The sequence below is a fragment of the Bidens hawaiensis genome, unplaced genomic scaffold (assembly GCF_021521415.1).
Source record: "Bidens hawaiensis isolate Kalapana, Puna unplaced genomic scaffold, B.hawaiensis_p1.1 tig00003141_1, whole genome shotgun sequence".
Lineage (NCBI taxonomy): Eukaryota > Viridiplantae > Streptophyta > Magnoliopsida > Asterales > Asteraceae > Bidens > Bidens hawaiensis.
Window position 1 is genome coordinate 915922 of NW_027491170.1, and position 11136 is coordinate 927057.

Sequence of the window (11136 nt, forward strand, 5' to 3'; positions counted from 1 at the left end):
TGGGTGCACAAGACCCAAGCCTGAGCACTCGAGATTGGCTCGCTAAAAGCTCAACCCAGTCAAGCTAAGCATGTTTCAGAAACGAGCGCGGGCTTCACTTGTGAAGCTCGAGCTGGTTCGTGAGCCTATTATTTTTTAACTTTTATTATATATATCATATTTATACTTTTATAAAAACCATTTCCTCCCCGCCGCAACACGCAGGCTCAAATACTAGTTAAAGGAAATGTGTCTGATATCGATTTGCTTGGTTTCTCAAACATAAGTAAATATGCTACATTAAATAGCAAGTAAATAAATGGATATATATGTACATAAAAACATCAAAACTAAAAATTCAACAATATGTTTTTTTTGCAAAATAAGCTTTAATTTTCAAACATGTAAAGAACGATTGAGGCAAATAAGTTTCGTTAAAACAAAACTTAAAGCTCTTACATTGATCTATGAATGAGAATGCCATCTTTGGTAGCCGGGACAGGGAAGGTGCAGAGAATAAGTGTTTATACTTGAAAGGGATGTAGGTCCCATGGACGGATCAAACAACACGAATACTAGTCTACTTGGATCAACCTTCCCACTAGATAGCGGAAAAAACTAATGAGGACTGAGATCTCGAATCTTGTTTGGTTATTATTGCCGTGAAAGTTAGAGACGAGAAGAGAGAAGAAGTTTTGAACTTGTGGATTAGATAAGCAAATAGCAAAAGGTTATTGTGTGCATAAGATATACACATTATATATAATGTATGCTCATGCACTTTCTATTAGTTATTACGGCCCAATGGGCTCCAAAATACATGGCATTGCCCCAAACATACAAATAAACACAAACCTAGTAGCTAACATACATGGACATAGCATTACAAACAAATACGAAAGATTAATCACAAAATGAGCCTAACAATGGAGTTTCATTTGTATATATAGAAAGTTTGCGTAACCCTAATCCATAATTTGTTATAACCACCGACGAAAGCCCACATTCATGAAAAGATAATCTATTGGTTAAGGCCCAAAACTTTCAGCCTGAAATTCAAAAAAAAAATAAATAAATAAATATGGGAATGATATTGTCTTTTCTTGCTCGTATTTTTTTAACAACTTATCCACCAATTTAATTTAACTATTACAACAATCTATTGGCTTGCATGAAACCGAAAAAACTGAATTTTTGATTCATTTTCGGTTTTGCATGTTAAAAAAATAAAACACAACTGCAGACTATATAGATTAATGTTAAGTAATTTTGTAAGAATTTAACAAGTAGTGTTTAACAAATATTTAAGCCCAAATATATAATAATCAATTAATCATTAATTGGTAAAAACATAAGACCTAAACTCATTATTTTGGCCAATTTTCTTTCGGCCTAAAATTTTCCCCCAAATGGTAGCCAAAAGAAATAAAAACCCAACAGTTTCAAAAACCGACTTCTTGGTGTTTGGTTATGTTTTAGCCCAAAACCGACCAGACCGGACCATATACACCCCACCCCAACCCTTACTGCATTTTGGATGTATAGATAATGAAGAATACTAGAATTAGGTGATTAGATGTAATAAAACGGGTTGCGTGATATTAAATTTTGATGACAAATTATATTTGCAAGCATAAAATGAATAGAAGTACATTCTAGTTATAAAATGAGATGATTATTGAGAATAAATGCTAAGACAAATTTTTTTCAACATCACATGAAATCTGAGGTGTTCGGATAAAAGCTGAGGTTTCAAACATTAATTTTATCAATTTGAGAAATCTTAACAACATGTTTTTTAACACCGTATGGAATCTCAGGTTTTGGATGAATTAACGTTTGAACATGTTAAGAACAACTGACATAAATATACGCACCTGAAGCTGACAAGAATCTAGATGTAATCTCACAACCCCATCTGAAATTAATAAGTATTGTTAGGAACAATCTGTAACAATGAGTTAATAATCTAAGAAGTAAAGTTCAGTAAACATTATTATAGGATGTATATACGTACCTGATTAATTCGTTGTGTAAAACCCTATGAACAATCAACATGTTATTAGTAATTAACAATCAGCTCTTCAGTTCTCTCCACCATAAACAATCAAACAATGGCAGGTGCGGCGTTATAAGCACCAGAGATTAGGGTTTTATGTGTTTATGAAAAGAGTATTAGGGTTACATTTATATATAGGCTCACCAGTCCGTATAAAAAATAATTTTTTACTTTTTTTCTTTTTTGTTTATTATTATTATTATTGTTATTATTTAGTTTCTTAATCTATTCATTTTTCTGGTTTTTGATTTATAACAACCATTAAATGCATATATATAGCTAATAGTTGTATGTATTATATTTTACTTATCACCAAATTCGTCTTAATTACACATTCACGTACATAAAGAATTACTTATACTGGCGTGCCAACCACACACTTCTCCCACATAAGAAGTGTCTCTCCTCAAGTTGTATTACATATGCTGGCTAGTGTAGATAGTAATGCTACACTCTAAAAACAATCACAAAAGAAGTGAACGAGAGATTTCTTAGATTCTTCTTAATTATTAATATTTCACTTCGTATCCCGTCAAGATTCGTGCTTTCATCATTTAGAGTAGTGGGGAATAAAGATTTTTTTCCGTATTTGGAGCTTTTCGCTTATGTATCGATTTCTAAACATTTAATTAGACGTCACTTGTGAAAATACATGAGGCTTAGGGTTTTCTTTATAATTGTATGTGACGCAATCCGGTGGTGAACTTAGTCCTCTAATTTGGCCCCTATATTTTTACTTTCTATCTATTACCCTTTTCACTCTTAGTTCATTTACATAAGATTATATATATATGGTTTCGCAAAGTATTTCCGTTTCTTACTAGATCAATTCCATTTTCTTGTCTTGTTGCATATAAAAAATATCATCTTCTTGAAATGATATCATAAACAACATTCGGTCAAGGGCTATATAGCAATTGAGTAATCGTCTAATGATGAATGCCCAAGAGAATTACATCATCTTCTTACTAGCATGCATTGCTCACTAAAGTTAATTTGTAAAAAAAATAAATTAGATCGTTAAAAAATAGACAAATTTTAGTTTGAATTACAATATGAATACAGACAAACAACATCATCTTCTAGTGAAAAACCAAACAATAAACCGATTATCTAGGCTGCATGATTAATGTAATTAATCAATTACTTAATATGATTTTTTTAATTAATAAATTTATTTTGTCTTTATATTATTTTATTTTTTATATGAGGTTGATTTGTGTGACATGACACTATGACAGGTTGGCCATCTTGGTAATAATATGGGCTGCCAGGGGTAGGGGTAATCTGGGAATTTGGATTGGATGGAAACTACTGTTGTCATGGTCATTTTGGGCTATTTTGCCAAAATTGACTTTTTTTTTCCACATTGACTTTTCTTAGGTCAAAACCGATTTTTGGTCAAAATACTCCTTTTGACTATGGTGGACTTTCTTGTCATAATATTGTTGGGTTTTAATCTTGACTATTGGTTTTATTATTAGTTTTATTATTAAGTATTTTATGGTTTAAGGTTATTTGTGATTGCATGGAATAAGCTAGGATTCAAAGGTCACGTGGATGTTGCATGAGTGGACTTGAAGACAAAAGCATTTATTTGTGATTTCATTTTATGGTATAATTAATAGTTTGTAAGTCAGAACTGGTATGTTCTTATTTGACCGGATATTATGGAGGTGGACGTTGAGGACTGAGGAGTGGGTCATTAGGTGTACCGGTTCTCTAGGAGTACTAGTATTTTCATTGGTTGGTATTGTTGCACGTTTGTTTTGTACCGGCTATAAATAGCCCCATCTTTATTCAATAAAGTATGAAGTAGTAGTGTATCCTTTGAATCTTTTCTTTTTAGCATGTTTCAAACATCTCTTTATATATATATTTGAGAATTGTTACAGTTTACCTTTTGCAAGTTATCTGTTCATTTCTATTCGTGAGTTGAGAGAGTGAGGTTTAAAGGCTTGATATCCAACAAATATATCAGCTACTTTTCAGTTGTTGGCAGCTACAGATCATTCATATAGTACATAATCACAAAAATCGATCCGTTAAAGCCAGTGTCTTAATGGAAGTTATTAAAGATCAAAGGTTGATTTTTGTGATTATTGTTATAAGTCAATGATGCTGGTTCAGGCCAGAAACTACACAAAAATCTAACATGTGTTTGCAAAAGAAACATGTAATTGATTGTTTTTGGGACACTTTTCCAACAAATGCTTGTCTTACGCGTATTAGAGATCCAAACAGTTGGTATGTCCAATTTTGAACTTTTTCAAAGAAAGGGTATTTTGGTAATTGGGCTCTGGAAAAATTTTGCTTGAGAAGATAACGTTTAAGGATATGAGCATTCAACTGGATTGGGAAGTGGATGTATTGTTACTTAATAGCAGCATTTTTGTTAATCATGAGTTTCTTGTCATGTTTGACTTTTTTCTGGTCAAACATGGCATATGGAACTTTCAATAAATTTGGATTAACTTTGACAATAAATGGGGAGTTCGGTGGATCAGTTGTCAATATCTGCAGCAATTTCTACATCTTTCGTTTATTGGACTCATTTGACTTTCTCCTTTTCAAACTTGGCATCTGGTGGTATACTGTTGAGTTATCCCATAGTTTGCGCAAGTGGCATAAGAATAGTAAAAGGACTGGATATGGATGGATGGTTAATTTGGGAAATATGTTAAGTGTGTTATGTACGACAGAAGATGGTCACTGTTTACCTACCAGAAGAGTTATGTTACTTAATAACTATAATAAACAATAAAACAAAGAAAAATGCAAAGCAACATACACTTCAAAACAAACATAAATCCCTTTAATCCAGCTTGACTCGATCCTACACCACTTGACCCATTAACTTCTGAACCCCTGACCAACTTGACCGTTTAAGATTATACCCGGCATTATTTTCAACTTTTTACAAAATTCTGAAATTCTGCTTTACTTTTGCTTTTTCATAAAGTCACAAAATAAATACATACACAAATCAAACAAAATATTGTTCTCAAAATTTCACTCGAGGATAAAGTCAAATATGTAGAATCAACTGCAGATAATGACAACTTTATTAGAAGTCCAAACCAGTTTACGCAGCTTAAGATTATATTGTTTACCTTGTACTTGAACTGATCCACCAAATTCCCCAATTATTATCAAAATTGATCCAAAATCCACCAAGTTCCACATGTCATGTTTGACAAGTAAAAAAAGCCAAACATGACCAGAAACTCATGATTAACAAAGATGATGCTGTTAAGTAACAATTCATCCACTTTCCCGAATTGATAACGGAAACACAAACGAGCACACAATATTTAGGGTAAACTCACGTATTGTTATAATCAAGAAACTATCACAAAACTTGAATACAATAATTACTCTCACTTATACAATAACCCTAACATGGCTATGTATATATAGAGAGACCCTAACTTGGTCAATAAGTAATTACCAAAGGTAAAGCCCAATTGTAACCCCATAAACTCATTACATCATTAATGAATTCCATAGGCCCAATAGGTCCAACCCGGTCACCTAAACGTGACGGGCCGATATTGATGAAAATTACCAACAATCGCCCCCTAATTTCCTACTCGAAACTAGGAGATCTTCAACACCGAGCAATCTTCTCATCTCGTCAAACTTGATTCTCGCAAGTGCTTTCGTAAGAATGTCAGCTCGTTGTTCCTTGCCACTAATATGCTCTACCGCTAACTCCTTCCGCTCCACACATTCCGTATATAGTGAAATCGGGACTTTATGTGCTTGCTCCGACTATGAAAAACGGGATTTTTAACCAAGGCAATCGCCAATGTGTTATCAATCTTTAACAACACTTCTTGAAATTTCCTTCCGGTCAATTCTGCCAACAATTCACCTAACCATATGGCTTGTCCCGCAGCTGAGCTCGCCGCCATGTATTCCGCCTCGCATGATGAAAGTGATACGGTGCATTGCTTCTGTGAGCACCAAGAAATCGGGGCTCCCCCATAATAGAACACATGACTGGTAATGCTTCTTCCATCATCCTCATCAATATTATGGCTACTATCACTGTACCCGATCAACTCCTTTGATCCACCTCGTTTATACCTGATCCCCATCCAACAGTTCCTTGAATAAACTGATGAATTTGCTTAATTACAGCCAAGTGAGACTTCTTAGAGTTTGCATATATCTACTAACCATGCCAACCGAAAACGCCAAATCAGGTCGAGTGTTTAACAGGTAACGAAGACACCCAACCAACTTTCAACATCCCTCAGCTTTAGACAATTTCACATTAGGATCCATGGGTACATCTTTAGGATAACAATCCTCCATCCCGGCTTCTTTCAATAACCTTCGAGCATAAGCACTTTGATGGATTTAAATCCCATTCTCTAACTATGAGACTTCGATTCCGAGATAGTAAGTGAGCATTCCAAAATCAGACATTTCAAACTTCTTAGACATCGCAAGTTTGAACAGATTAATGTGATCGTTGTTCGAACCCGTAAGGACCAAATCAATGACATACACGCCGATAATAATAATATCGGTTCCAATCAATCTCCGATAAACTGCTTGTTCATTCGAACACCTCACAAATTTCAAACCCGTGAGAATACCATCAAGCTAGGTATTCCACGCCCGTGGTGCTTGCCTCAAACCGTATAAAGCCTTGGTTAGCTTATAGACCTTGTTTTCCTCCCCGGTTTTAACGAACCCATTTGGGTTGAGAAACAAAGACCTCTTCTTGTAGCTCCCTGTAAAATGTCGACTTTACATCCAAATGATGTAATTGCCATCCTTCAGTAGCTGTAATGGCAATGAGCATACATATGGTTTCAAGTCTCGCCACCGGAGCAAAGACCTTGTCAAAATTGACTCCGGGTCGTTACACATAACCCTTTGCCACGAGTCTTGCTTTATATTTATTAATTGAGCCATCTGCATTTGTTTTCACCTTGAAAACCCACTTCAATCTGATAGCTTTAGCCCCTCTCAGTAACTTGGTCAACTTCCATGTGTTGTTTCGTTTAATGGATTCGAGTTCTGTTTGCATAGCCTTTATCCACTCCGGTTTGGATTTTGCTTCACCAAAATTCCTCGGTTCACCAACTTCTAACAAAAGAAGTTCAATGTCTTCCAATTCTGAACATAGGACTTAATCATTGAACTTAACCGGTGCGATCGGAACACGTGTAGATCTTTGTAAGTTACTTTCTGGTTCAACAAGTGCTGATGTCGCTAAATCAGTTACTGCTGGTGTCGTTAAACTGGATGCTGAGTTGTTGGAATTAGCGACCAGAGTGTCAGAATCTGTCGCTAAAGGTGCTGATGGGCTGTTTGAATTAGCGACAGAAGCTGTAGCTGATTCTGTTTCAGAATTTGGCGACAAAGCTGAATAGTCGTCGCTAATGCTGTTGCTTCCAATAGGCTCGGTTACAACTTGCCCAAACTCCGGTATCAATAACCCCGTTCCAATCAACCCAAAATAAACCCGGTGCAAGATCCATTTCTTTATTGTTTTGCATCGAATTAGACCAAACCCATGTCTTCTTCTCATCAAAAACCACATCACGAGCTTCGGATCGAACAACCGGTAAGCTTTGGACCCGGTCTCGACTCCGATATGCACTAAAATCCTCGAACGGTCATCGAGCTTTTTCAAGTGAGTGCCCACTATCTTTGCATACTCCATAAAACCGAATACTTTTAGATGAGCAATATTCGGTTTCTTTTCTTTCAACATCTCGTATGGCGTTTTCTCTTTTAGGGCACGAGTAGGAATCCGATTCTCAATGTACGTTGCATGTCGGATTTCCTCACCCCATAAGTAATTCGGAACACCCATTGCTTTCAACATGCTCCGTGTCATCTCCAATAAGGTTCGGTTCCATCTTTCAACTACCCCATTTTGTTGAGGTGTGTATGGTGCCATTAGATGTCTTTGAATGTCTTCCATGTTAGAAAACTGGTTGAACTCATTTGAGGTAAACTCACCACCTCGGTCGGTATGAAACTTCTTGATCTTATTCCCAACATCACTTTCAACCAATTCCTTAAACTTCTTAAAAGCATCAAATGCCTCATCTTTAGCCTTCAACAAATACGCCCAAACAAATCGTGAGTAATCATCGATTAAAACAAAAACGTACCTGTTACCCGCTATTGTTGGGGTAATCGGTCCACACAGATCACCGTGCACAAGTTCTAAGGCTCGAGTTGCCCTAAACACCGCCAAATTAGGAAAGGATTGCCCCGTTTGCTTCCTGACCAAACAAGATTCACATAACTTGATTTCATGGGTAACGCCACGCATTCCTTCAACCATATCCCTCCTAGCCATTAGATTTATTGACTCAAAGTTCATGTGGCCAAGCCTAACATGCCACAACCAACTTGTTTCTTCAATTTGGCTAAGTAAACTAACCGGTTTACCAATCTTTAATTGTATCTGGTATAGTCGATACGAGTCACCTTCATCAATAACCTACCTTGCCCATCATGCATCGTAAGGTAGTTATCTTTTATATGAATATCACATCCGTGTTCCGAGGCTTGACCGAGACTAATAATATTGCTTTGAAGACTCGGTATAAAATAAACATCCGTAAACAAACGATGTTCACCACTTTTAGCCTCAAATAAAATCGACCCCTTACCGCTTATATCAACATAAGAGTCATCGCTAAACTTAACCTTTCCCATGACACGATTGTTAAGTTCAGAAAAGAAAGACTTGTTACCCGTCATGTGGTTACTTGTGCCATTATCTAAGTACCATTCATCACCATCTTTAGACTCGTAGTTTCCGGGTATAACCTTCTTTTCATTCAAGAACACCGTTTCTTGAACACACTTCATCATAAACAAAGCAGGATTCCTTGTCCCGGATGCTTCAGCTAGCTTTGCTTCACCTTTAACTTTTTGTTTTCGACTGGGACACTTATGGACAAAATGTCCAAACTCATCACATCGATAACATTGAACCTTTGAGAGGTCCCAGGTTTTTCCCTTATGCTCACGGTTTTCTCGGTTCATGGGGTTTTCTTGATGACCGCGGTTTTGACTCGACCCGTGACCGCATGATGGTTGGTTAATTTGTACATGTTTTAGTTAGTTTATTATTTAGTTTTAATCGTTTATTTTAGGAACTTCAATACTTCATACATGTATTATTGGATTTCAGGTCACAGGCGTTAAAGTACTCAATTTGGACCTATTGTGACACGGAATGAAGACCCGGGACGTCCAGAACGCGAAACGAGACAAAGTAATAATGTTTTCTGGTGACAAGACCCATCGCGATACGCGATGGGTGTGCTTGAGGACCCATCGCGTATTGCGATGGGATTTAAATTATCTGTTGACTTTCTGGTCCATCGCGATACATTGAAGACCCCATCGCGTATCGCGATGGGGTGGTCAGACGGGAGTTAGGGTTTTAAATCAAACTTTTCATCATAAACAACCCTAACTCGTTTTCGGCGAAAAGAGGCGGTTTCCAACAACTCCAAAAGGCGATTTCACCATCATAGCTCGTGCCAAGACCTTACACATGATCCATATCATCCATATTGATAATTTAACAATGTCAAGGCTCAACTAATTTCCTCGAATCTCACCCGGGATGTATAGTTTGTAAATTTTACAGTTTTTCTCATGTGATTAAGAACATTCTTGTATAATTATTGATGGTTGATATATTATTATTGATGTTTAGTATTTCTGTGTGCTCAATCGGTTTAGGTTTATGTTAGTCTGAATAATTTGTTACCAGTTGCTAGCTAACTGATCATATGACTGTTGGTTAGATTGAATAAGATAAAACATATGATTGCCCTTAACTGAGTCACACTGGCAAGGACTGTTTGATAACCAGTGTCGTGTGTAAAGTGATTGTTGATATCTAAGGTTTTGTCTGATTGATCAGTCTGTAGTTAATCATTAATAATTTATCTATTAGGTTGCATGAGATTACTGTAGGTTGCTTACTTGAATTCCCGGGTGTGATTTGCTTTGCTAATTTCTTGAAACTCGTTTATTTGCTTACTTGCGCAGTTCCATAAATCCACTTTATTCGCTTGTGTGATCAGCACTAAAAATCAGTTACTTCATAATATTAAATCTGTACACGAATCACATTGACCACATACTCCTGGTGGATACGATACCTTACTTATCATATCTAGGTAATTTAATTAGGTTTTTGATTGACTCAAACGACGGTCATCAAAATGGCGTCGTTGCCGGGGAGTTAGTGCGCTTAGTGTTGTTCGTGTTAGTTAATTTTTGTGTTTATTTTAGTTTTAATGTTAGATTTGATTTTCAGTTTTAGTTTTAATTTTTTTTCTTTATTTTACGCGGGTTGTGTTAGTTGTACAGATAACAGGTTTATGCGCACCCGCCACTCGGGCCGACAGTCTCCGTTAATTTTCGAGCCCAAAATCGAGAGGTCAGATCGGCAGAACCAAGTTCAAAACAGAAATTCATATATGGAAGATCAAAACCAAAACCAGAACCAAAACGAACCAGAACCAGAACGAAAACCAAAACGAAGACCCACTCCCACAAAATAACGCATTTCACCAGACAACATACCTGACCCACCAAACTTCAATAACCAAAATGACCAAAATCACTCAGCTCGTGCTTCCAGAACCCCAAACCAAAACTGAAACCGAAATCTATACCAAAAACTAAACCTCAACTTTGACCAAGTCGGACCATCAGTTCCAAATAATAACTCCAACTGCAAAGTGCGGATAAATATCGATGATGTTTAACCGAGTATTCCGATAGAAGATGAAGAAGATGGGAAAATAATAATAGGAACGAGGATTTTGAGATTGAACACGAGGTAGTGGGTTTGGAGAAATCGGGCGGTTGAGCCTGAGAACGAGGTTGTGGAGCCGGAAGAAGTGGGTGATGATAATGGGGATGAAGAGGTAGAAGAGTCAGTTAATCGTAGACGGGCTGAAGCAGTTAACAGAAACAGAAGGGGTCGAGACAGGGTGAATCGGGCGGAACGGCCCGAAAGAGTTCGTGGTATTCAGGTTAACCGGGGCAGTTTGGCGAACCCCGGGGCTCAGGAGGAATTATATGGCCCC